General features: G+C 39.8%; 1 long non-coding RNA gene across 3 annotated transcripts in view; it reads left to right on the forward strand.

The window, feature by feature from the left end:
- The window catches only part of LOC306641630, a 342732-nt gene extending 318883 nt beyond the window's left edge, over positions 1 to 23849 (forward strand). For all 3 annotated transcript variants that reach the window (XR_013758222.1, XR_013758223.1, XR_013758224.1), the window contains 2 exons: positions 21309 to 21408; positions 22988 to 23849. This is a non-coding gene — a long non-coding RNA (uncharacterized lncRNA). The remainder of the gene's footprint in view (positions 1 to 21308; positions 21409 to 22987) is intronic.
- The last annotated feature ends 935 nt before the right edge of the window (positions 23850 to 24784 follow it).

Below are 24784 nucleotides of genomic sequence, written 5' to 3' on the forward strand. Positions count from 1 at the left end.
GTGTCCCATGGATCCTGCCCCAATGTGACCTTGACCCACAGTGACAAATCTTACTTGTCTTCTTTTTCTCTGACTCCCATTGTCCATTTCCTTCATAGACATTTTCTTGGTCTGCCCCAAAACAGAACACTCTCCTATTGAACTGTGCCTCTCAGCCCTTTCTCCCCTGTTTACTCTAGAAGGATGCCATTGGTGTTGGATGATTTTAAATGCCATAGCAATGCATTTCCAGGCAAGATGAGCATATCCCACCTTGCCTAGAGATATCTAGCCTTTCAATGTGTTGAGCACTCCGCAGACTCTCACTGTGCAAGAGGGAATTGCATCTGCTTCCCTTCATGGCCACCCCCAAGGCCAGGCAGTCATTCCATCTCAGGGCTCAAACTGTCCAGCTAATGTGGGAATTGAGAATGAGGAGGGACCTGCTCCCTGAGTCATCTGCCAGCTGTTTGCACAACCTCAGAGGCAGACCTGACCTGTTCTCATGAAAAAATATGATGTTAGAAGAGAAATCCATCTGGGTGAGTCAGCCCAAGTGGGCTCGCCAGGCAGCAGTATGTAAAGGTTTGATCCCCTGGGCGGCACATGGAGCACAGTCTGGAAGTTGTTAGAACATAAGCCTAGAAAACTCTGATGTCATCTTGAAAAAGTGACCTGATCCCAGAACATAAAGCTGACCCTCGCACGACTCTCCCAAACCACACACTTCTGATTGACCCAAATTTTCCAGCAGATGCACTAATCTTTTTGCCACTGCCATGTTTGGAATAGTCTGTGTAGTGCCAAAATGCACTAATGAGATGCTGCTGAGCTGAACGCCAACCATACCCAGCTGTTTATTGCAGCCTGCAGCTAGCTTTTACCAGCTTATTTCTATTTAAGCCAGAGTTAAAGAGCCAGCTCCTTTTCAACATCCCTGAGACAAAATGGATGTTAACATGAGCTTCAAGAGGGGACTCAGGGATATAGTCAGCAGGTCCTTTCCATGTTGGGTCAGGAGCTACAGAGCATGTGCCTATACCTGAGCTCACATGACTGTATGCTCCATCCATCAGCTGGCCCTTCCTTTCTGAAGGAGATCCACCAGAGTTAGATTGACCATTCCAGAACTATGGCACAAATAGAACTTCTCAACTCACTCTTAAATCTGACAATTATAGTAAAGTTGCCAATTAACTTCAAAGCAAGTCTGCTTCAAAGCAGAAGGGTGATCTGCTTTCTTTTCTTAAAAAAAAAAAAAAAAATTTTAAAGAAACTCTTGAGAAGGTTCTGTAGTGCCAGCCAGGTTTATAACGCTGCTTGAAATGTTTTTCTTAGTTTCAGTCTAGCCCTAAGAGTCTATAAGCATATGAATGTGATTACAGGTACAAACTTGGGGCTATAATTCCCCATGGTTTTATTCCCTGGGTTGGGTTGACACTCTTCTTTCTCTTTGCTTCTTTGTAATGATTCAGGCATGAGGAAAAGCTATGCTTTAATTGCTGATTCACTTTCTCATGCTTAGCATGTGAGGGTGAGGTGACCAGATGTCTGAAAGGTGCTTTCTTATTTGTGAAAGCAAACTCCTAGCACTCACCTGACTGTGATCTAGTCACCAGACAGTTCACTGAAGGACTGTAACAGAAAATACTGTAAAGCAGTAGATTCTAGAAATTAAGAATTTATTAAGCATGTTATGACACATCCCTTAATGGATTACTTCACAGCTTCAAAATTATATTTGCAATGAATTTTGCGTAGATAAACTGTTTGCATAGTAAATACATGTAGAATAACATTAGTTCAAAATAGTGTGCACTATTTTATGTATATTATCTCAACAACTTAATATATGCATGGACATATACTGTAAATAGATCCATTAAAATATTAGCAATGGTTTTCTCAGTGTAGGAGAAATATATCTAAATATTCTAAATATTTTAATGTAATTTTTCAAGATTTTCCAAAATTTCTACAATGATTATATTAATAACTTTCACACTAAAATGTCAAAGGTAATCCAAAAAAAATTGATATGGATATTATGGAAATACAATGAGATAATAAATAAAAGGCAGCTCAAAAATAGGTGGGTGAGCATTGTTGTTTTTATGGTGATTACTCAATTTAGGGGAAGCAGTAATGAAATTTTAATTTAAAAATTATCCAAGAACAGATTGTACCATGTCCATAGGTAAGTGATAATTGTATGCCAAATTAGCACATCACCCTTCCAGTTCTTCAAACAATGACGTCAATCCTTAGAGCACCTCAGTGAATACTGATGTATACCTCAGAGGTGAAGCATGCTACACCTGAAGTCTCTGACGTCCCTCTGGTTTGTTTCATGCTGTTCAAAATCATTCGTTGGTGAGTGTGCATGGAATGTGCACCACAGAGTGGCTCTCTTCTCTCACTGGTCCAGCTCTGACTTTGGTGATTGTCCCTCAGGACCTGGCGCAGTAATGGGATCTAGTGCTGAGTGAGCTTTGGGTGTCCCATCTTCCTTTGAGCCGTCCTCAGGACTGGTGTGAACCTGTGATGAACATGGCCACTTTGGGAGATGACATTTGCCCCAAGCAGATGTCAACTTTAATCTCGCTTCCTCTTCTTTCATGTCTCCCAAGGGACATAATCCCAGTCACTAAATATAAATCGTGTTATCTTAAAATACACACCCACTTTGGCCAGAGTTTTTATTTTTCTCTCAGATGACATTACCAAAGTTTCTATTAATAAAGGTAAGGCCCAGTGTCCAAACATGTCTCTCTACCTCTCTACTAAGGGGTTACCAGGGCTCAAGGTGTGTAACTAACACCTGCTCCTTGACCTTCTCTGGGAACAACCTAGGAGACTCTGCAAGGGCAATCTGGGACCACATATGCTTGCATTTTCTCATTGTCCCATTGTAGTCAGTCTTGATCACCAACATCACACCTATAGAGAAGAATCCATGAGAGATGAACTGAGCCTGGTGGGGTGAACCGTAGCACAAAAATCCTGGCTAGATCCCAGGATAACTGTCAACTACAATTTCTGGTCCTTGCCATAAAATGCAGTACTAACCCTTTGTATGTATCAGAAAGATGCCAACATTAGAGCAACCTGATGACCCATACTATCTGTGTCCTATCCTTACTCTGGATGTCCCCCAGGGAACACTCAGGGAAGAACTTGATACTCATCCTCACTGATCTCTGCCCATACCATCCAAGAACCTCTAAATAAACCCTGCTTACTCCAGTCCTAATAATAGCCACATCACATTGAGAGCTTACTATGCACCAGGCACTTCAAACACATAGACTAATATTTACTATGACCCAATAAGGTAGCCATTATTCTGTTTAGCAGAGGCAGAGACCAAGGTCCAGAGAGGTTAAGTAACTATCCCAAGTAATCTATTTTCAACATGGTAGAATCTGGATTCAAAGATGGATCCATGAGACTCTAACTCTCCCAAAACTTTCACTTTCTTCAAATTCCAATATACTGTTTGCATTTTCAAGACAATTTAAAAACCTTCCACCTTCCCAAGGCAAAGGAGTGGGATCAGGACCTGCTGTGCTTATTTAACCTAGGCTCCCTCTATGTCACCTTAGTGACCAGAACATCAGTTTGCAGCCATCCCCTCTGAAAGTGAGGAGGAGCACAATTTTACCTGAGCTGTCCTATTGGGGATTATTCTATTTGGGACTTAGAATTTATCAGGCAGTTTCCTTAAGAAGAGAATTGAGGCTGTGTAGCTTCTTCCTATACCAAACTTTATGAGGGCTGAAGAGACTTGTTTATTGAGAGCTCAAGATACTTCAGAACAGAAAGGGTGACAAATGTCCTTCCTGAGATAATACATGACCACAGCATACCAACCTGTAGGAGGAAAAGGCTCTACCAAAAGGTTAAATAACTAATGACTCATGAAAACTGTTGAAGGAATGGTAGATCTCATTGTCTCCAGGACGTGAGCAGCAGCTTGTCAGGGCACCTCTGTTGCTCATACAAAGTTGAAGAGATTTAAATGACCTCTTAGTCTGTTACATACCATGTGGAAAAAAGCAATTGTGGCTTTGAGGACCTCAGTGTTGAGTTGAGCTCCCTTGTGACTCTCTGTCTCCTATCCTAACTGGGACTGCCACTCAAGATTCAAAGGCTGGGGGAGGTGATCAAGTCAAGTGTGATGGGGAGGGCTGGGAAGGGACAGGGTCATAGTTTCCCTGGGTCGCCATTCAGGAAACCTGGTAAGGACAGCCCTATCCAGAAGCCCAAGAATTTAGAAACAGCATTGGAGACCTTCCTGCAGACCAGCACTCCAGGGGCTTCTCCAGAACTTTAGACCCTGCTTTCAATAAAAGCATGTTAACTGCACCTGCTTTCCCCTTCCACCCTCCATATGTGTGCTTTGGCATATGTTGTTATAATTCACTTCGAACGACAAATATTTGCCTCTTGCTGTCTGCAGAGGTTTGGTTCCAGGAACTCCCTCTGATGCTTAAGTTTGCAGATGCTTATGTCTGTTACATAAAAGGGTATATTCCACAGCATTTGCATATAACTTATACACATGGTCATGTAGCAATTCAATCATCTCTAGATTACTTACGAGGCTTAATATAATGCAAATTCTTTATAAATATTGTTTAGGAAATAATGACAAAACAAAAAAGTCTGTGCCTGTTCAGCATAAATGTAGGGGTTTTTTTTCCCCCCTCAAACATTTTCAAGTCACCCTGGGTTGAATCTGAGGATGTGGAACCTGCTGCTAGGGAGGGCAGACTGCATTGCGAGTTAGCACCTTAAATAAAGAGATGAAAATGAGCGAATTTCCCCACACTAGGGAAAAGGTTACAATCTCAGAGCATGAGACAAATTTTTGGAGAGATATAACAAAGACAAAAATCATATGATGCTGTGAGGCTTCAAACAAGGAAGAATTAACATCTCCAAGAAGGCTAATGCTTGTATATAAGAACTCAGTATGTGGCAAAAGAATTATCATGATTTAATGAAGAGATGTGGGATTATCTACAGGCCATTGATGGTGATGTGAACAATATAAGAATTTTTGGAAAAAATAGATGATAACTGGAAAATATCAAATTAAATATTTAAAAAGAGAACAACATAGAAACTAGAAGATAAAAATAAAAAGTTATCTAAGTTCTGAAGTCATCATATGTTTTTAGCTTTGAGAGGTAACTTTTTAAGAATAAAAGCATCAGGAGATATCCAGAAGGAAGCTGGCAAATTGCAGGTTTGGGTCCTTTAACATTGAAAAATCTCCATTAAAACCCAACCTAAATGAAAAGGTGTTTTCCAGCTGACTCAGAAAAATCGGTAGCAAATGGACTGGCAAAAGGTTAATACAGTAGACCTAATCTGTGGTTTCATGTTTCACAGTGTCTGTTACCCATAGTCAACTGCAGCCTGAAGATAGGAATATTTGTTTGGACTCTTTTAAAAGGGAGAGAAGGTGAGAAGGGAGGAGGGAGAGACCACACTCATACAACTTATATTACAGTCATCTAAATTATTCTATTTTATTAATATGTATTGTTGTTAATTTCTTACTGTGTCTTCTTTATAAATTAAATTTTATCGTAAGTATGTACATGCATAGGGGAAAAAACATTGTATATGTCGTGTTCAGTACTGTCTGTGGTTTTAGGCAACCCCCTCGGGGTGTTCACACATATCCCCCTCAGATAAAGGGCATGTATCTTTAGTCTTCTAAACTGTGCATAGTCATTGTGCAGTTAAACCCTTTAAGGTTAAGAAAACCCCATTTACAGATAAGAAAGTTGTCAGAGCAAAGGAATTCAACAAAAAGACAAGAGCTCATTGCAGAGTAGGAGTTGTACTCCTGGGGTTCCCTGTTAATGGACTGCACCTTCCCTGCATTTCCTACTTTTAGTCATTACCAGTAGCCCCACGTGGGATTCTTTCAGCTGGGACTAAGGGATGACCTGCCTTTTCAACAGCCTGGAGGATGAATGACCACAACCCAGGTGGAATTAGGTCTGAGACAAATTGTGAAGGAATTCTTAGAAAAGATTGGGGTTTTACAGAGGTGGTTATTTATCCCAAAGAAAGTAGTTATCATTTATCATGGAGAACTGAAAGAAAGAGTCATAGGCAAAAAAAAAAAAAAAAAATCTGTAAACACTGATATTCTTTTATATGTAGCTGTTTTGAAATACAGTGTCGAAAAAAATAAATTGTTGATTAAAGTCAGAGTGATAAAGCAAGGGCTTTTGTTTTAATTCTCAAAATGTGTTAGTATTTAGTTTTGCTAATAAATAAGAAAATGGTTTTAGAAATCTTCCAAGTTTTTTTTGAAGGAAAATTATATATATATGTAAAGAGTCTATATGTATGTATGTATATCTCATTGTTTCTATTCTGTGGTTTCTTTTGAGATGGAGGCTGTTTGCTTTGCAACTCTCTGGACTACATGTATACACACTCAGGTCACACTAGCTTGTGATGCACACGTTCTTCTGGGAGAAAGAGGGCAGGGGGAAGGTGAGCTTTGTGATTCAGAGTCCGGCGGATAATGACTATCAGACAGAAGAACTGAAAGGAAAATTTACATAAGCCCCAAATGCAGCTTTTAAAAGCAACATTTTAATTATATCATTTCACATTTTTACAGAGGAGTCACCTTTTACAGGGAAAGATCTATTTTTCCCAACTTATGAAGGACAAAATAATAAAATGAGACCCACAGGAAACCATTTCAGGACAGCTATTTAATTGATCTATTTGGAACTCATTCCATGTTGCTGCATGCTAATGGGAAGGCATTTTTAAGCAGAATCAGCTTGGAAGGCAATTGATTGAATGCAGTGTTGCTGGCCTACCCAGATGGGGAGGAATGGGTGCGTGCGAGCTCTGTCTATAACAAGCCCCACTCAGACAGCATTTATTTGGATGAAGCAGAACAACAAACTCAGAGCTCAGGGATGACACAGCCCCTGGCAACCTTCCAGCTGTGACACGCTACATCTTCATTGATTCCCCTCTCATGCCACTTCTCACGTCCTACATGGTGGGGCAGCACGCTGGTGGTAGCCTTCTGCCCTCCCTTACTCCTGGTTGGAAAGTGGCTCTTCTCAACCTCAGTTTCCATTTCAAAAGTTTCCCTCTGGAAAGATGGGTTGGATAACCCCTCATTTAACATCCCAACTCCAGACAGCCAGCTATACACCACTCTTAACTTCATCTTGCTAGACCATAAAGACTTTTTTGGGGTGTGTGTGTGACTATTTTAAAAAGTACTTAATTTTATTAGCTAATTTGTGGGTACAAACATCCAGTTAGAAACAAGAAGGTGGGTGCTGTGGCGCACACCTGTAATCCCAGAGGCTCAGGAGGCTGAGGCAGAAGGATCTTGAGTTCAAAGCCAGCCTCAGCAAAAGTGAGGCACTAAACAATTCAGTGAGACCCTGTCTCTAAGTAAAATACAAAATAGAGCTGGGGATGTGACTCAGTGGTTGAGTGCCCTGAGTTCAATCCCTGGTACCAAAAAAAAAAAAAAAAAAAAAGAGGTAGAACTTTGTACTAGGTCTAATTTGTACTGAGGAGGATTGTGGTGGGGGCTTTTCAGGGGAATGAATAGGATGAGCAGAGGTAGAGGTGGTAGAAACCACAAGTGGCTGCATTTGGTTGAAAAACAGGCCAAGAGAAAAGACACTGACGGAAGGACTAGTGAGGAGCCTACTGACAGCATCTTGTCATGTCTTTGAGTTGCAAATAGGAGATGTTGTAGGCTTTTGGAAAAGAAAATGGATTGATCAGGTGTGTGCATTAGGACAATTCTGATGAGGAAGAACAGGGATGGGAGATGTGGGGGGGAAGAATAACTTGATTTCCAATAGTTCAATCCTTTTCACATTTGGATGGTGTCTTTGTTTTGTGCTGCTATAACAGAATACTTGAGTCCAGAAATTTATAAGAATAGAAATTTACAGGCTTAGAGTTCTGGAGACTGGGAAGTCCAAGACTAAGGACCTGCATCTTGCAAAGGGTTTATTGCTCTGTCACCCCCAGTGTGGAAGGTTGAAGGGAGAGATAGAGAAACAGACAGACAAAAAGGACCAAGTTTTTCCTTTATAAAAAGGCACTAAACCCATAAATGAGGATGGAACTTCTATGGCCTAATCACCTTTTTGAAAGATCACACCTTTTACTAGTGTTCCAATAGCAATGGAATTTCAACATGAATTTTGGAAGAGATGGTCTAGCCATAGCAGATAGATTTAATTTTAGCTTATTAAACAGCACAGTGTGATGAAGAAATGCATTAAAAATTAAGAGTCTGAGTTCCATCCATAGCTTTGCTGCTAATTCATTGTGTCAGGATGAGTCATTTCACATCACTGATACTTAGTTTTCTCATCTGTTTAGGAGAGGGGGAAGGGTGTGGATTACTTGATTACAAAGGTGAGTCGAATGATCCTGAATGATAAGTACAGCCATCATTTCCGCCTTTGCTATTTTCCTCTGGAAATTTCCAAACTGATCCGAATAGGATGTTTAGCAATTTCTGCCTCATTCTAAAACAAGCTGTCTCCCTTGAGATGGCTACACAGAATTTACCTGTCAGATTTCCTCTCATTCTGTTTGAAATTTTATCACTTAAATATTTGATCAAGGATAAGCAAAGGGTGATAACTTGCAGCTACCATGTCTCTCTAAATGTTATAGTTGAAACATTAGGGTTCAAACACTCCTGTGTGCGGGTAAAGTGGCTCTTAAGGACAAATAATAGTTGATGCAGGTGGGAAGGTGGTGACCTGAGAGAGAAGAGGGGCATTAACAGTTCTTGCTTCCAGACCTTGCTTGGAAAACTCTCTCCCTGCAGTTGGATTTAATCATGGCTCTGCTGTTCAAGATTATGTGCATTTTCCAAAAGAAGCACTCACAGACACCTTGGACTGCTGTTTCCAAATGAAGAAATATTAACAAGAGAGAAATCATGTGGGGCAAGTACCCTTGAATATATAATGGAAGTTGCTTCTATTAAATACCCAATGCTTAGAAAGAAATGAGATTTCTCTCAATCAACTAACTGACTACATATTTGTCTTGTTTATTTATTCCCCCCCTCCATTCTGGGGTGCTGGGTATTCAAACACTGGCAGGCAAGCATACTACAAGATGGGCTATGTGGTCAGTACCTGACTACATACTTGACAATGTCAGCAGTAGATTCTGTGTTTTCAAACATATTTGTCTTGATGTTTATATCTGGTTTTTTACCTTTTGTTTGATTTTAATTTTATGTTTGTTTTATGCATAACCCTTGTTTTCATCAATCCATATTGGTCTACCAAGAAGACCAGTCCCTTTCAGGTGGGGGGAATTTGGCAAACAGACAGAACCATCAAATGCAGTGGTTCTCAACTTGCTATACTCTACCATCTTAACTAAGAGCTTGTCAAAGCCAGTCTGTGGCCATGCTTTCTCAGTCAGATGTTTTCAATTTGTCTTCCAATATGATGACTCAAACATTTGGCAGATTTATAATTCTCCATTCTCCCCTGCCACTCATTCTCAAGTTTTAGATTTTCTCATTTCTAGTTTGTAGCAGCATTTTACACTTTCCATAAATCTTCATGAAGTTTCTCACCCCAGTGCCATACAAGTTGAGAATTACTTATCCTTTGAGGAACTGTGTGCTATATTTTATAATTCTGTGTTAATTAATGCTCAGCCTAAGGTAATGAGCAGGTATGATGCTACTGTTTTATCCCAGAAGGCACTGAGTCTCATTATTCCCACTGGGGAACAGAGATGTGATAAGCAAGGTCTCCTTTTTAACCCCATATCTGGCCTGAGAGTTCCAATTTGGTTGCCCAAAGATGGAGCAATAGTTACCTGAGCCTCCAGCTTTGTCCTCTTTCCATCCTGTGGCTGTCGTATGGACAGACCCCATTTCTGCCTCCTTCTCTGTATGGGCAGACATTTCCCAGCCTAGCATCTTCATTCCTTCTAGGACTCCCTCTCTACACTTGTCAGCCACCAGGAACCTCACCTGTTTTTAAGCACTGACTACCTGGACACAGAATTTCATCAGATCCTGCTTAGTGCTTCATGGGTGTGGTGTCTAGTGTTGACTGTTAACCCATCAAATTCCCAAAATAAATGGCATGTCCATCTTGTATCAGAGATGATCTGTTATGTATCTCAGCATCTTTCACTACTGGGCACAGATAGATGCTGTCTTAAATATAGATTATATATCTGAATATAGAGTAACAGAATAATGAAAAAGAACAGAAAAAAAATCTCTCTAATTGTATGCACACTTCCCAGTCTGCCATCTTTGGAACTGTTCATAACACACACAAACTTGTGAAGAGGTTCTTGATTGTGTATGTGTGTGTGTTAGTCTCAGAGATATCTTTGTGTAAGTTACATGTTTAAGACAATTACTTTTCCAAAATTATATAGCACATTATATTTAAGTTTAGGGGATATAGACCTTCCTTTAAAGGGATAGCTTGTCAACCTGATAGCGTCTCCCAAAGAAAGAGCTTCCCTCTGGTAAGCCACCAGCTTGTGATGAACTTGAGTATGTCGCTATCCACGGACCTCTGTGTTCTCCTCTGAAAAATGGGAAAAGTAGACCCATTGATTCCAAATTTCCTTCCAAATCTGAGTCACTAGCATTAGGTCATTTCTGCAATTGTCTCCACCCTTCTTCAGAAACTTAGCAAAATACCCTTGCCAGCAGCAGCCATCAAGTTCTACTCTGAAGTTCAGGGGCAGAGTGGAACAAACCCCTGAAGTGTTCCAGGCTGCCTTTGTCCTCTTACCCACCTTCTCATGCATTGCTTAGTTGACATGTGCTTTTCCCATGCCATCAACAAAAGCATCAAAGCTAAGCAGCTTTTCCACAACTTTGCCTCCTCAGAGCTATGGTGGTATAGAGGGGGATGATGCAGGAGTGACTTTTGTATAATGAGTATAAAAATTGAACTCACTATAATCCTGCATTACAGAAAACTTGGGTCTTCATAATTTTGCCTCTTCTGGGTATATGTCAATTCTCCCCAAGCTTAATGACCATCTTCAAGTGTCAAAGATATACTTGTTAAGCACAAAGATATATGAGAAACAAACCTACCTTTCAGAAAAGTATATCATAGTTGGAGAGTGATACCAAGCAATGTGAGAATGTGGGGTAAGTGGAGGTCTAAACGCCATGCTCACCCCTGGAGGACTGGCGTAGTCCTTGATGGACTCCAGGAAAAACTGCAACATGAACGTTGAGAGTCAAGGGATGGTTTGTGAAACTGCGATTCAGATCCTTGAAAAGAGGGGATAGAAAGTGGCCACTTATATCAGAGAATTGTTAGGTGACTCAAAAACTCACAAGGAAACCATTTCTATCCAGAAGCCGTATCTAGAAACTTACATCGAATTTGGCAGATAAACATGATTTTGGTTGAGACTGGTCAGTGCCATACAAATGTAACTCATTTAATCCAGTCTAGGGGACTTGTACTAAGATCTTGGAGACATGGTGTTAGGAAGATTGAGAACACGGTCAGTCTTTGGGGGAACTTTTTAATCTGAATTATGATGCTAGTGAGGAAGAAGCCACATCCCACAATTGTATAGGAGGGGTACTCAAGCAGAAGTCATTGATGCAGTTGATTTTCTCTAAGACAGGCAGAGAGCAGAAAGCAACATAAGTAGAATTAGTGAATAACTTTCTATACTGTGACAGAAATGGAGGGCCGGAGCAGTATCTCCTACACTTCCTGCTTCAGCGAACAAGGGCTACCTTCCAACCATCAGCTCTTGCATTTCTCTGCTCTAGTGCTTTCTCCATCCACCAGAGACTGGTTTTCCCATCTGTGCAGTGAGCCAGAAATTCCAGGGAATTAATGCCCCCTTCACAAGAGCCCTTCACTGGCACTGACGGAGTTAGTGTATCAATACTGCACTTTCTCTGCACCTCTGGTAGTGTCCTCTGAAACATGTTTTATGGAGTTTTCCTGAACTTCTGCGGCAGGAGTAAACTTCAGTTGCCCACCATGGTAACTTACCTGATAATAACGCTGTAAGGCAGCTTGGGACCCGTGGCGATTCTAGCCGCTGCTCCTGCTGAACTGCCGCCTGCTCGTCTCAGTTGTGGCTCGCCAATAGCTCCCAGAAAAATGCACCACAGACACGAGGTCTCACGCAAGAGACTTTATTATGCAGACGAATAACACGTCCACTCTAGGGTGAAAAGAAAGGAAAAAAGGGTAGATGGCGGGTGCGCTTCTCCCAGATATTGGAATTTCCCGGGCTGGAAGGAACCAGTAGCGGAGAATACTTGCAGGCTGACTGGTGAACCAATAGCTATTTAGCATATTAGGACAGTAATGTGGGAAGCAGGAAAATGGCGGCAGCATAAGCCAGAAATTCCTGTACCGTAGGAGGCAGGCAGAGCGCAGATTGACAAGTGGTTGGGAGGCGGAGTATCGGCTTTATATTACAAACTCTGTATTAGATGCCTTCTCTTCCCTGACTCGTATCTTCAACACCAGTGTTTTCTGCATTCATCTTTTGAATAAATAACTTAAACCCTAATCTTTGTCTCAGCATCTCCTTCTGCAAGGAATGGGGAGAGGAACCCAAGTCCAAACGTCAGCAAGACCTGTGAGATACCTGGAATCAGGTAGGTAAAACAAAGTTAGAGTCATCGGATGCCGGGTGGCTCCACGGGTTGGAGACTCAGTGTTGTAGATGACTCCTGTTCCGACCAGTATTTTCACTTTCATATTGCTTCCACTCCACAGGATGGCATGATAGAGGGAAATGAGGGTTTCAGAAAGTAGAAACAGGTCCTTATAGAAGAGCAGAAGGAATGGGGTGGGACAGAGCGAAGCAGTTTGCATGACCTGGTGGGCCGGGGAGGAAAAGTAAGATGGAGTCTCAGCATAGTGCAATTATCTGAGAGTACGTCCCTGTCAGCCCTGTGATATTTTTCACCTACCAGTCAAACCTGTTTACAAGATGAGGTGGGCAGTTTCTTGTACTTTGAACTTCACCTCTCAGGCTTGGAGGATTTTGGTTGGGGAAGTGAGTCCTCAGAGCTGTGAACCTCTGTAGAGGCCCACAGGCACTTGGTCTTCCCAGTTCCCCCTCAGCATTACCCACTGGGACTTTCAGTTTTGTTTCTAACTTGGATATTTCTTATATGAGTTATGCTATAAAAATAAACTGGTGGTCATAAAAATAAGAAATGCCAGACTTTTAAAAATAGCAAATTGCCAGATTTTTCTGCTTAAAATTCCCTTAAATTCAGTTTAAAGAAAATGATTTGTAATCTTCAGTCCAATAGCTTCCACTCTGCCACATTCCCAGGTCTCCTCGATGGCTATGGATAATTGTGTACTCTTCCCACTTATAGATCTTTGCTTTTCTTCCCAAAGCAGAAAAACCTAATAACAGAATTTTGGTAAGCTCCCAGATACGCTCTTAATTCTACATAACCTATTTTCTGCTCTCCAACCTGGTTTGTCATAGGTACAAAGACTGGTATCCAGCCTTCACTCTGGGGTGCTGGCCTGCAGGGCTGGTCCTCACATTCAAGGTCAATTTTTTTCCTTCACTAACTGACTGCTGAGGATGCAGTTTTCCTGATCTTGCTAATTAGGATTGGATGTGATTCACAGAATAGCAAGTGGGGGGGGGGGTGTCAGGGAGGGACACCAGTCAAAGCTGATATATCAACTCTGCTGCTTCAAAACAAAATAGCTTGATGTCAGTACAACTTCCCAGAGCTGCAGCCTTCAACATGAGATGGAAAGGTTAGCTGGTATTTCTCAAGTTGACTTATCAACTGAAAATTGAACATCACTTTTTTGGAAGAAAAGAAAAAAGGGATGTTTTTGAGAATCATGAGAGCCCTTGAAAATCAGAACTATGGACTCAATTTAACTCTTCTTTCTATGACACAGTAGGGTCAGTTAATAGCACATGATCTCATCTTTTTTCCTCATTCTATCCCAAGGGAGATCAAGAACAGTCTGATCAGGATATTTTATAGAAGCATTAACAATGGTGCAGAACAGCTAAGTTACTGACCATCACGGGACTACTTCAGCGATGACACCTTGATTCAATTGAGGGAAAATATAATAAAGGAAAATTTAAGAATTTTATACTTCCACAATTTAGACTCTTTGAGAGTTACTCATTTAGACTCCTCCAGTTGGATCTTTCAGTTGTGAATACGTTAATTTCTAGAGCAAATATAACCCCTTGGATATTTTTATGGGATTTAAAATATTTTTGTTGGAAATGCTGATCTAATATTTTAAATAATATGGTACTCCTGGATTGTGGTTATTAGTAATTGCTATGGTCTGAATGCTTGTGTCCCTCCAGGAATGCATAGGTTAAAATCCTAACACTGGCCTATAATCCCAGTGGCTTAGGAGGCTAAGAAAGGAGGATCATAAGTTCAAAGCCAGCCTCAGCAATGGTGAGGCACTAAGTAACTCAGTGAGACCCTGTTTCTAAATAAAATACATACACAAAAAATGGACTGAGGATATGGTTCAGTGGTTGAGTGCCTCTGAGTTAAATCCCCAGTACCCCTCCTCCAAAAAATCCTAACTCCCAAAGTGATAGTATCAGGAGGTGGGGCCTTTGCCAGGTGATTAAGTCATACCATTGTAGTCCTTATGAATGGGACTAGTTTCATTATACAAGAGACCCTGAGAGACCCTAACCCTCCCAACACGTGAGACCATAGTGAGAAGACCTATGTCTATGAGGAAGTGGGTCCCTGCTTCTGCTGGTACCTTGATCTTGGACTCCGCCTTTAGAACTGTGAGAAATAAATTCCTGCTGTTTAAAAGCCATCCACTTGATAGTATTTTGTTAGACTAAGACATCAATTATAAATAAGTGAGAGCATGTTTGAACAATTATAAGTGTAGATGAACTTCACTGACCTGGAAGTGTCTAACCAGGACTAGGGGACTAAGAGTACCTTATGACTATATATTTTTCCCCAACTGACAAAGTACATTGGCATGCATTTCATATATAAACACTTGATATTATTTCAATTCTGTTAATGAAAATAGTGAGTCTCGATTGAGAAGGGCAACCTGCTGGTAAGAGGTACAACTAGGTCTCTTTCCTTATCTCAGTCTCTTCTCTATCTGGTCACCCACTCTAGTGCCTGACATTGACAAGAAACTTCTTGCCTGACTGATCTGAGGGTTCTTCACACTAGTAGGAACTGCATTCCTTTCTAGGGCCAAATGAGTTCATATTTCAGTTGTTTATGTTGCTCTAAATCTCTAACATTTATGCCTGGTCTACTCATTTCCAGACTGACAAGACTTGTACAGAACTCGATAACTGTTAATAACACTCTTTCCCAGCTTTGTGCTACTTTTCTAAAGTAATGAGAAAAAGAAAACATGTTAGGACTATAGTTATCAAACACCTGAGATTAGGCCTCAAACCGAGGTTTATCTTGACCAGCTGGTTTTCAGTCAAAACATGATCACACCTGCCAGTAATTCCCAACACATCATATTTTTCAAGGCTAAGAAAAACATATTTTCAAACTTAGTCCAATAGTCACAGAAATAGACTGATGGAACTATAGAAACATAATTAAGCACTTGTGGTAGATGAGGTTAAATACAGTCATTCATATTTTTCAGACCCTGATTTAAAACTCACACTATTGAGGACATCCTTCTAGATAAACAGGGTACATGCAAAACCTATGTAACCCTTTATTCTTAGCATGTTGCCATTAATCCCCATAGAGTCCTTCTCCTGGCTCATAATTGCTTTTAATTGTTCTAGAGTCATTTCACTCTCAGTAATCCAGAAGACTAAGATCATGTCTTTAAACTCCCTTCCATCTCTTCTCACCCCAGGAAGAAAAAAATGTTGAAAAGGAATAAACACAGAATCCACAATTAGGAGATGTGAATCAGTGTCTTTATTTGACCAACCCCTAGAGGAGGAAATGTGGGGTCACTATATGGCTTTTCTAAGCTTCAGGAGTCTTGTCCTTAAAATAAAGGTAATAACATTTGCCTAAAGCCTTGTTGGGAAGGTTAAATGATTCAGCATAGGTGAAATACTCAGTTGTAGTGCCCAGAATCTGACAGATCTTTTGTAAGGATTCCATGTTTGTTGTAAGGCTCCTTGTGTGCTTTGTACTTGTAAACCCTTATTGTGTAAATGCTCACCCCATATGTGCTCCTGGACTTAGGTGTTTGCAGACATGGTTCCATGATCACTGTTTTTTGCCTCTTTACCTAAGAAAAGTTGCCTTGAACAACCTCCGAACTAGAGCCATCTCCTCTCTATAATTCAGTGGCTTTGGACATGGGTCACCTATCCACTGAGTTCTGAAGGTATTTGGTCTTCTTCAGAGGATGTGAATCATGCCAGTGAAGTGAGAAAGCAGTCACTGCTTCCCAAATGGCAGCCCACACAAGACTCCATCTTTTAATTACTAGATTGCAAGTATAATTGCTCAGTAATTGCTGGAACACATGTAGTGACAAGGTGTGCTTAGAAGTCATTGGCCGTGCAGTAAATGCCCCACTAATTCACATTCCTCGCAAGCAACATTGGCTAGGGTTTTGAAGATCCAAATGCCAGCAGCCTTGATAGCAAGCTAAAAGTGTCTGGCACATTTATCTCCAGTGTCTCCTTGGACTACGTGTCTTCACATGTCCTTTCTGAAGGGTATTCTAATCCTAGACTGAAGTCATTTTTTTTTTCCCTCTGCTTTTTAAACCCCAAGTAAGCTTTACTTCAACAAATATGTAAAATAATCTAATAACATACTAAAGTTCATGTTTTCATTTCTCAGTAGTGCATTAATTAAACAGACTCAAGCAAAAGAGACAGTATTGAGCAGGCAATGTCTGGTTGTCTCTATGATATTGGCATGAGTATACTTTTGATGGAGACTTAATTGTGATGTATCATTAGGGCCAGGCATGAGGAAATCATTGAGTAAAGATTAGTCAGATTGAAACACATTGGAGTTTTTCATGTCTTATGCAGTTAGGTATGACTGTTAGAATGATTTCTTTCTGATAGTGAATCATTTTTGGACAATGAAAGCCATTGACTTTTGGAGCATCTGACTGTGGGTTGCAATCGAAAATTAACAGCATATGACTCTTGTGATCAAGCTAAAGTTTGGGGGAGACTAAACACAAAATGTAGTGAAAAGTTGCTAGAACTGTTTGGAATCCGGTCTCTGCCATTTGCAACTTGCATGCAATTTACTTTAATTAGTTAGGTCCTGGCTTATCCATCTAGGAGATGATGGATTTGGAAGGATTGGTGGTTTCCATAGAACAAAACCTATGAAACTCTGAGGATCCTGTTGGGTAAAGTTCCTGACCTTCCCCATCAGGTCAGCTCTGCTTTCATCTCTTTGCTATACTGGGTTTCCAGGTTCAATTATTACTTTTTAAAAATAAAATAGCTGCTGAATTTTGTTAGAATACCATTGGGCTAGATGATCACATTGTCACTATGGGTTTTCCTGACCACCTATCGAGTTAAACTTGCACTCCAGAAATTTTAAGTTTGTGAGACTCTTCATCTGCTCCCTATATTTACCCCAAGGGGCGGTAAGTTCCTCCTGGCTTGGGTGCAGCTCCACTGAGCCATATTGCATTGTCCAGTGTCAGGATCCTTGAAACTTAAAGCTTAGCTTTCTTGTTCCACCTTTCACTCCTATGTGTCATGAGCAGAATCAGGACATAGTCCCCAGGGAGATGACCAAGTAACCTAGAGTGAGCAGTAACCAGGTACTCTAGGAACCAAAGAAGCCAGAGGTTTCATGGCACGCCCCTCTATCTCAAAATAGCAGCAGTCACTCAGGTACCATCAGTCTCTGAAGATTGCCACTTCCCAGGAGGGGCGGCAGAGATATCTGAAAGCCAAACATTAATTAGTTAAATAATCATTAATGAGACTGTTTAAGTAATCAGCCCCAATTAGGTTTGAAATTTATAGGTTCCAAATTATTCCCCCACTCCAGCTAGTCAGTGAGCTCTCAAGATAGAAACTATGATCAATCTAGACAAAATAAAGGATTGTGTCTCATGCATGTGCACACTTGAGTTATAGTGTGAGTTAAATTTGTTAAATTGTGATCTCACTGTACTTAGAAACTATTACAACACTTTTTTTTTTTTCTTTCTGAAGACCGTCCCCTGGGGTTTGAAGGGCTCTATTCGATCGCTCACTTCTGTCCTTCTCATGTGCTTTCCCCTCGATATCATCTCTACTTCACCTCTATAACTATATCTGCTTTTTCCCAATCTGAGAGCAAGAGTGATTTTCACATCTTATTTTTTTTTTCTTCTGAGTCCCTGAGGAGTGACATTACCCTAAAAGGTCTGTTTGCATGAACGTCATTGTGCGTGCCTTACGCATACGTATTGGCCGTATGGGGGATTTGCTCACCCTGGCCTGTGAACAAGACAGCTCCGTTTTCTCCTCTAAGCAACAGCATGGACTAGACTGAACACGAAGGGTCATTTTCCTCCTGTGGGGACTGGATGTCCTGCCAAGAGCTGAAGAGAGCTCCCCACACACAGGTATCCCCACCATCCCGCAGCTGGCTCTCTGCTCCCTGACCCCCTCCCAAGAACATGTCCACACTTAACGTTGGTGCCAGCAAGGGCTTCATTCTTCGACACAGTGATCCTCATAGGTTAATGTGATTGTAAACATTGAGTCACCGCCAGAGTTTAAATACTGGAGGAAACAGCCAGTGGTGAAAAGATGACCTCACAAACTGTGGCTGCCAAATGGAGACATCAGACATCCTTGCTGGCGGGCAATATAGCCAAGAGAAAAAGGGCAGAAGAAGACTTAAAGAACAGTCTCAGGAAGGGCATGGTGGCTCAGGCCTGTAATCCCAGCTATTCAGGGGAAGGAGGCAGGAAGATAACAAGTTCAAGGCCATCCTGGGCAGCATAATAAGATTCCATCTCAAAAAAGATAAATAACCAAATAATAAACAAAGAATGGTCTCTCTGAGAATGAGCTGTGTGCCCCAAAGGTCAGGCTGTAGATAATGGCTATGATGAAAGCCCCAGGGACCAGATCTTTGCTCTAGGGTGGATGACTGAAAGGGAGAATTCACTTCTATCCCAGCCAGAGATTCTCTCAGAGAAGTTGCATTTACCAAATTATGCAGCAACAGTAAAGGGAGACAGTGTGCCAGCTATTGTAAAATATTCTCAGGTTTTCTTTTGGTTACTTCAGGTATCCTAAAGAGCTGCTCTTAGAAAGTCAAAAGAAGGTCAGTTGCTAGTTGATGCTTCCTATGGTTAAAATAAAGGATAGTAAAAGATGTCAACATGGAATTTGCACACAGGCAGAAGAAGATAACCCTTAGTGGTGAGGTCTCTATTACAGTCCATACAATTACACAGCAATTACATGACACACTAAGCACTCAAACTGTGTCATAATAGGTAGAGAAGTGGGCAGGAAGGTGAGACAAAGAATGCAAAGGGATTTTGACTTCAGCGTGCTCAGAATATTGTTCCAGAGGAGCAATTAACTCAGAAACAACCAAATAAGATGGAGTGGTTCCCATTTTCATAAATGCTGAGAAATCCAGGAAGTCTTTAAGGAAGTTATCAAAAGATAGAACCTGAATTTCAAAGACGGGCTGTGTGTAGGTATGAATGTGTGCGTGTACATGGGTATGCATGTATGTATGTTTGTATATACCTGTGTAGTATGTATGTGTATGAAGGTGTAAAACTTCCATGTTGGCATGGTTAGTTACTCGGGATTACTGGTGCGCTGACTTTGATCATACTGGATGCAGTCTAGTACAGGTGGAATAAAGTATAATAAACCAAATGTCATAAACAAAGTATAATACAAACAGTTTCTCAAATAAACAGTTTTGTTTCCCAAAGCAAGGTTTTAAAAGTTGAAATATCACCTTTCCTCCGTGACCTGTAATCTGAATTGTTTCTCATTGTTATATTTACTTGGTTTATGAGATCCTTCTTTTTCTTTTCTTTTTCTTTTCTTTTTTTTTTTTTTTTTTTTTTTTTTGTGTGTGTGTGTGTGTGTGTGTGTGTGTGTGTGCTGGAGATTGAATTGGGGCCGCATGCCTGCTAAACACACACCCTATCACCGAGTTACACTCCCAGCTCTGACCTGGTTTATGATGAAGGGAAGATTTCCACATTTGCATCATATTTAACTCTTCTTAACATATCTTAGCTCCATTCAGCAACCATAATCAAAAAAAGAACAAAAAATAGAAAAAGTATGTGCATCTTCTTGTTGTGGACCTCTCTTTCTTCTTCTTTCTGAGTCCCAACCTCCCTCTCCCTTCCCTTCAAGGAGTTACCATAAATTAAAAAAAAAAAAAAATATCTGAACTGCCATTCTTTCCTCATTGGCTGCCTTTTCTCTCTGTCTTTGATTTCCCTGAACCTCAGGTACCAGGACTCTTCTAACTGCACAAATGAGAGATTCTAGTGCCCTGTATCTCAGAATCTGTGGAGTCTCCAGACCTCTGTGTGGAAAAAAAAAAAAAAAAAATGAGACCCACAGTTTTGGGGGGGTATATGAGTGTGTTCATGTAAGGGCAGTTGAGCTGGCAGATTAGTCTTGTCCTAAGGATAGGTACATACAGTCAATAAGTTCAGAGTTTCTTTCCAAAGCTCTGAAGAGCATGTCTACTACAACCTGGGTACAAAATAAGTTATCTGAAAGTTGCTGGATGCTTCTTTTCTTCTGATTACCTGCTTACGGTTTGAGTGTTCACCACTCCAGAATCTGATCATTTGGAGATGAAACAGGGCACCTATAATAGATCTGATGATAGGACATTGGTCAGCCTTTTCGTGACCCTCTGTCATAGGTTCCCACTGGGGCTAATGAAAATCAGCTCACACTGCTGGACCAGTCTCCTGGGTAATCACTGGGAAATGGAGACTTGAGGTCATAAAAACAACAGCAGCAATCAACTCCCTTTATTGAGTATTTACTATGTCAGTCATTGTGCCAGTGCTTTACTTGTATTATAGCATAAACAACCCTATTCTTTCTATTTAATATGTGGTAAAATGGAAATCTCAAGAGGTTAAATGGCTTAAAGTGATATAGACTCATTATCTTTCTTCAACATAATCTTTAATAATTTATATATATGTGTGTGAAGAGACAGTTTAATCTGTATGTTATATATAGCACATAATTACTATAAGATAAAGCATATTATTACACAAAATGATTGCATATATTTATATTGTGTATATATATATTTTTTTTTCCAGTTCACAAAGTTTTTCTTGGGAATGGTATTTTATCCAATCCTTGGAGGAGCACAGAAAGCTAAGGGACTATCCAAGATTAAATAACTCCTAAAAGGACCAGGTGAGTCTTGAAACTTATTCTTGTCAAATACTGACATTTAGGCAAAATGTCAGATTATTTGGTTATGTGGAAGAAAGAGACAGCTTTGGAGTCACACCTGTACCTCGGTATTCAAACCTCATCTCAAAAATGAAAGAACATTAAAGATCTCCATGGCTTTGAAGGGAAATCTTCTGGAGCTGAGCAGTGGATGAAATGGGTGTGCTTTGCCAATCCACAGTTAAAAATTGCCACAACAAAGCCTCATCAGAACTAAAAATAAGTAAATCAGTCAAGACTACTGTATTTTACAGTATTTTAAATGGCATACAAATTGTTTCAAAGCCACAAAATGAAGGAAAAATTCCAAATTTTTTTCATTATATGCATATAGCATACTAAACCTGATAATGTAGCAAAAATTACAGACTAACATTATATTGATCTAGAAATTATAAATAAAATTTTAGACTCCAAAACTCTAAAAATATACCATGTACCCATGGGATTTGTGCTAAGAATTCAAAGAATATTAAATATTAGAAATTATACAAATGTAATTCACCATATTAGTAAGTCTAAGGGGAGAGACCTATGATTATTTTCAGAAATGCTTAAAAAAATCTTTTGACAAATTTCAATATCTCTTTCAAGCTTTTGAGAAAATATGAATGTATTGATATTTCTTTGAAAAGATAATATGAGATATACACCTAAAGACAGCATCTTAATAAATGAAAAATTCTAGGCCATTCCTACATAGAGTGGTAACAAAGCCAGGATGCCCGCTGCCTCCACTCCCAATTAATATCCTTCTGAAGATCCTGGCAAATGTCATTAGACTATAGAAAACAAAAGTTTATTCATATTAAAACAAGAAAGACCATCTCTAGTTGTGGAAAACACAACAGTAAAAGTGGAAAACCTTAGAGAATTAATGATACCATAACTGAAATAATAAAAGAATTCAAGAAGACAGCAAGATATAAAGTTAACATGAAAAAAAAAATGGAATTCTTATACTCAACTCCCAGAACACACAATGAATGAAAAATCTCCACTTAAAATTAAAAAAAAGGATAAAATAAAACATTTGGCAATAAAACTGGATCTCATTAAAAATGTGCGCACATAAAATCTTACCTGCTTATAGTATCTTTATTTCTAATAGCCAAAAGTTGGATACAACTCAAGTACCCTTTAACTTGTTTTATGGGTAAACAAGCATATTCCGATAATAGAATCCTACTCAGCAAAAACAAAGAGTGGATATGTCTTTGATGTAAAGACATACATGAATCGCAAAAGCTAAACTAAAAAGCTACTTTCTGTTTAATTATATCACATGAAATTCTACCAAGACAAACCACAGAAAGATCAGTGGTTCTCAAACGCCAAGGTAGAAAATGGAGATTAACTGAGAACACTTCGGGGGATAAATGAGCAGTTTCATAACCTGATTTTAGAAGCAGTTATATAGTTCTACCGTTGCCCATACTCATGAAACAGTACACCCTACATGATTGATCCTTATTATGTATAAGTTATACCTCACACTACAGCTCTTTATGAGAATAGCTTGTTTTCTTGAATTTTCCAGACATCCGACAGAGAGCATCCCCAAGGGAAGTTGAAGCAGAAATGGAGCAGCTTTGTACAAAACAGTCCAGTGGAGTGTGAAGATGTAAAGTGAATGCTTTTAAGCAGAAATCTCAGTGTTACTGGGTCATTTCTCCTGGAACTAAGAGATTCTGAATGTCGGGGTATTTTTGGTAAAGCTCAGGGTAGATGTAAAGTAACAGGAAAGTTGGGAGCAGTCCACAGCCACCTCCCTCAGGGCACAAAATCACCTACTTCACACATCTTTTCCTCTTCCTAATTCATCCCTCATCCAAAATATTTGCTTCGCACATGAATGGGTTTGGTGAGGGACGAGGTGGGCAGGATCAGGGACTAGAGCTGTGTGTGTGTGTGTGTGTGTGTGTGTGTGTGTGTGTGTGTGTGTGTGTGTGAGTGTGTGTATGGAAATCTTCCTTCCCTTTTCTCCCCATCTCAGATCCAGGATTATTTCTTGTCCTTAGAGAACTGTGTAATTCTAGTTTTTCAGTAAAAAAAATAATATTTCTTAAACAATTGACTCTCGTTTTAATCCCATCCCCAGTAAAGAAGAAAACAGAGGAAATTGCCTTTTCTGCATAATTTGTGAGTATGTGAGTGCACCCACCTATTGTTTAAACGGAGTAACCACTGCTGCCGATTGAGAGTCAGTAAAATATTTTCTTTGGTAACACACTTATGTCTCAATTTTTTAACTGTCTCTTTCTCACATTTCCCTGGACCCTCTATATGGGAAAGAAGGAACTGTTAGTGGAACCCCAAAAGAATACACTAGCATGACTTGCAGCAACCCTTCCTTTTTTATCTTGAGTACACAATAAAAATAAATTAAGGCCTGAAACAAAGACTTGCGTGTAAAGACTCTTAAAAATCAATGCCTCATTTATTTTATGGATTGTTTTACCTTTTATACTCCTCTGTCTTTTGCTTCTTATAGTTGGTGCTTGCATATGTCTGTATATCCGGTGCTATCACTTCAATTATTGACCAGTTTCTTTTAGAAATCATTGTTCTCATTATTGGTGGTGTTATCATTATTGTTATTATCCATATATAGTGGAGAACCAGGACTCAAACTTTATTTCCCTGCAATTCGTAAATGATATGAATAAAAACACCACTGTAAGAAAAAGGGAAAAAGGACTAGGGAAGTCTAAAAATATATAGTAAGCAAATATATTCAGATTATAAAACAAACACCAGGAATCCTGCTGTTAAGGTTTTGCAGTTTGCAAAGTAGACCACAGCCCTGAACCTTCATCCCAATGGTTAGTTAGCCATGACTTGCCCTGTCATGGAGAAGGAGCAAGAGATCACCTAGACTTTAATTCACTCTTAATCTTGGTGAGCATTAAGTTCCACCTCAAAAATATTTTGTTCTCCATGAAAGTAGTTTTGAAATATTTCTCATATATTTTTAATTTTCTTGTGCACACGTATAGGTAACAAAATCCCACAGTTAATTCCAAATCTTTATTAACCAATGTGTTGCTAACCCTAGTGAGTTAGCACATTATATTAAGAGCAAACAAAAAGAGAGATTTGAACCCAAGGAACTTAAGATGTAGGAGAAATCAGGAATAAGTTTTAAAATGAACAGAATACCTTCTCCAATTTTGAGCCTATTTGTTAAAATCTGAGTTTTCACTCCCATGAATGTAAGGTTTAACTTACAGAATTTGCAGTAAATCGGTGTTTGAATTCCAACTCTACTATAACATGACTAACTGTAGACATTATTACACAGTCACAAAGCCTTACTTTTCTCAACTTCAAGATG

This window comes from Sciurus vulgaris, assembly GCF_902686455.1.
Source record: "Sciurus vulgaris genome assembly, chromosome: 12".
Classification (NCBI taxonomy): Eukaryota; Metazoa; Chordata; class Mammalia; order Rodentia; family Sciuridae; genus Sciurus; species Sciurus vulgaris.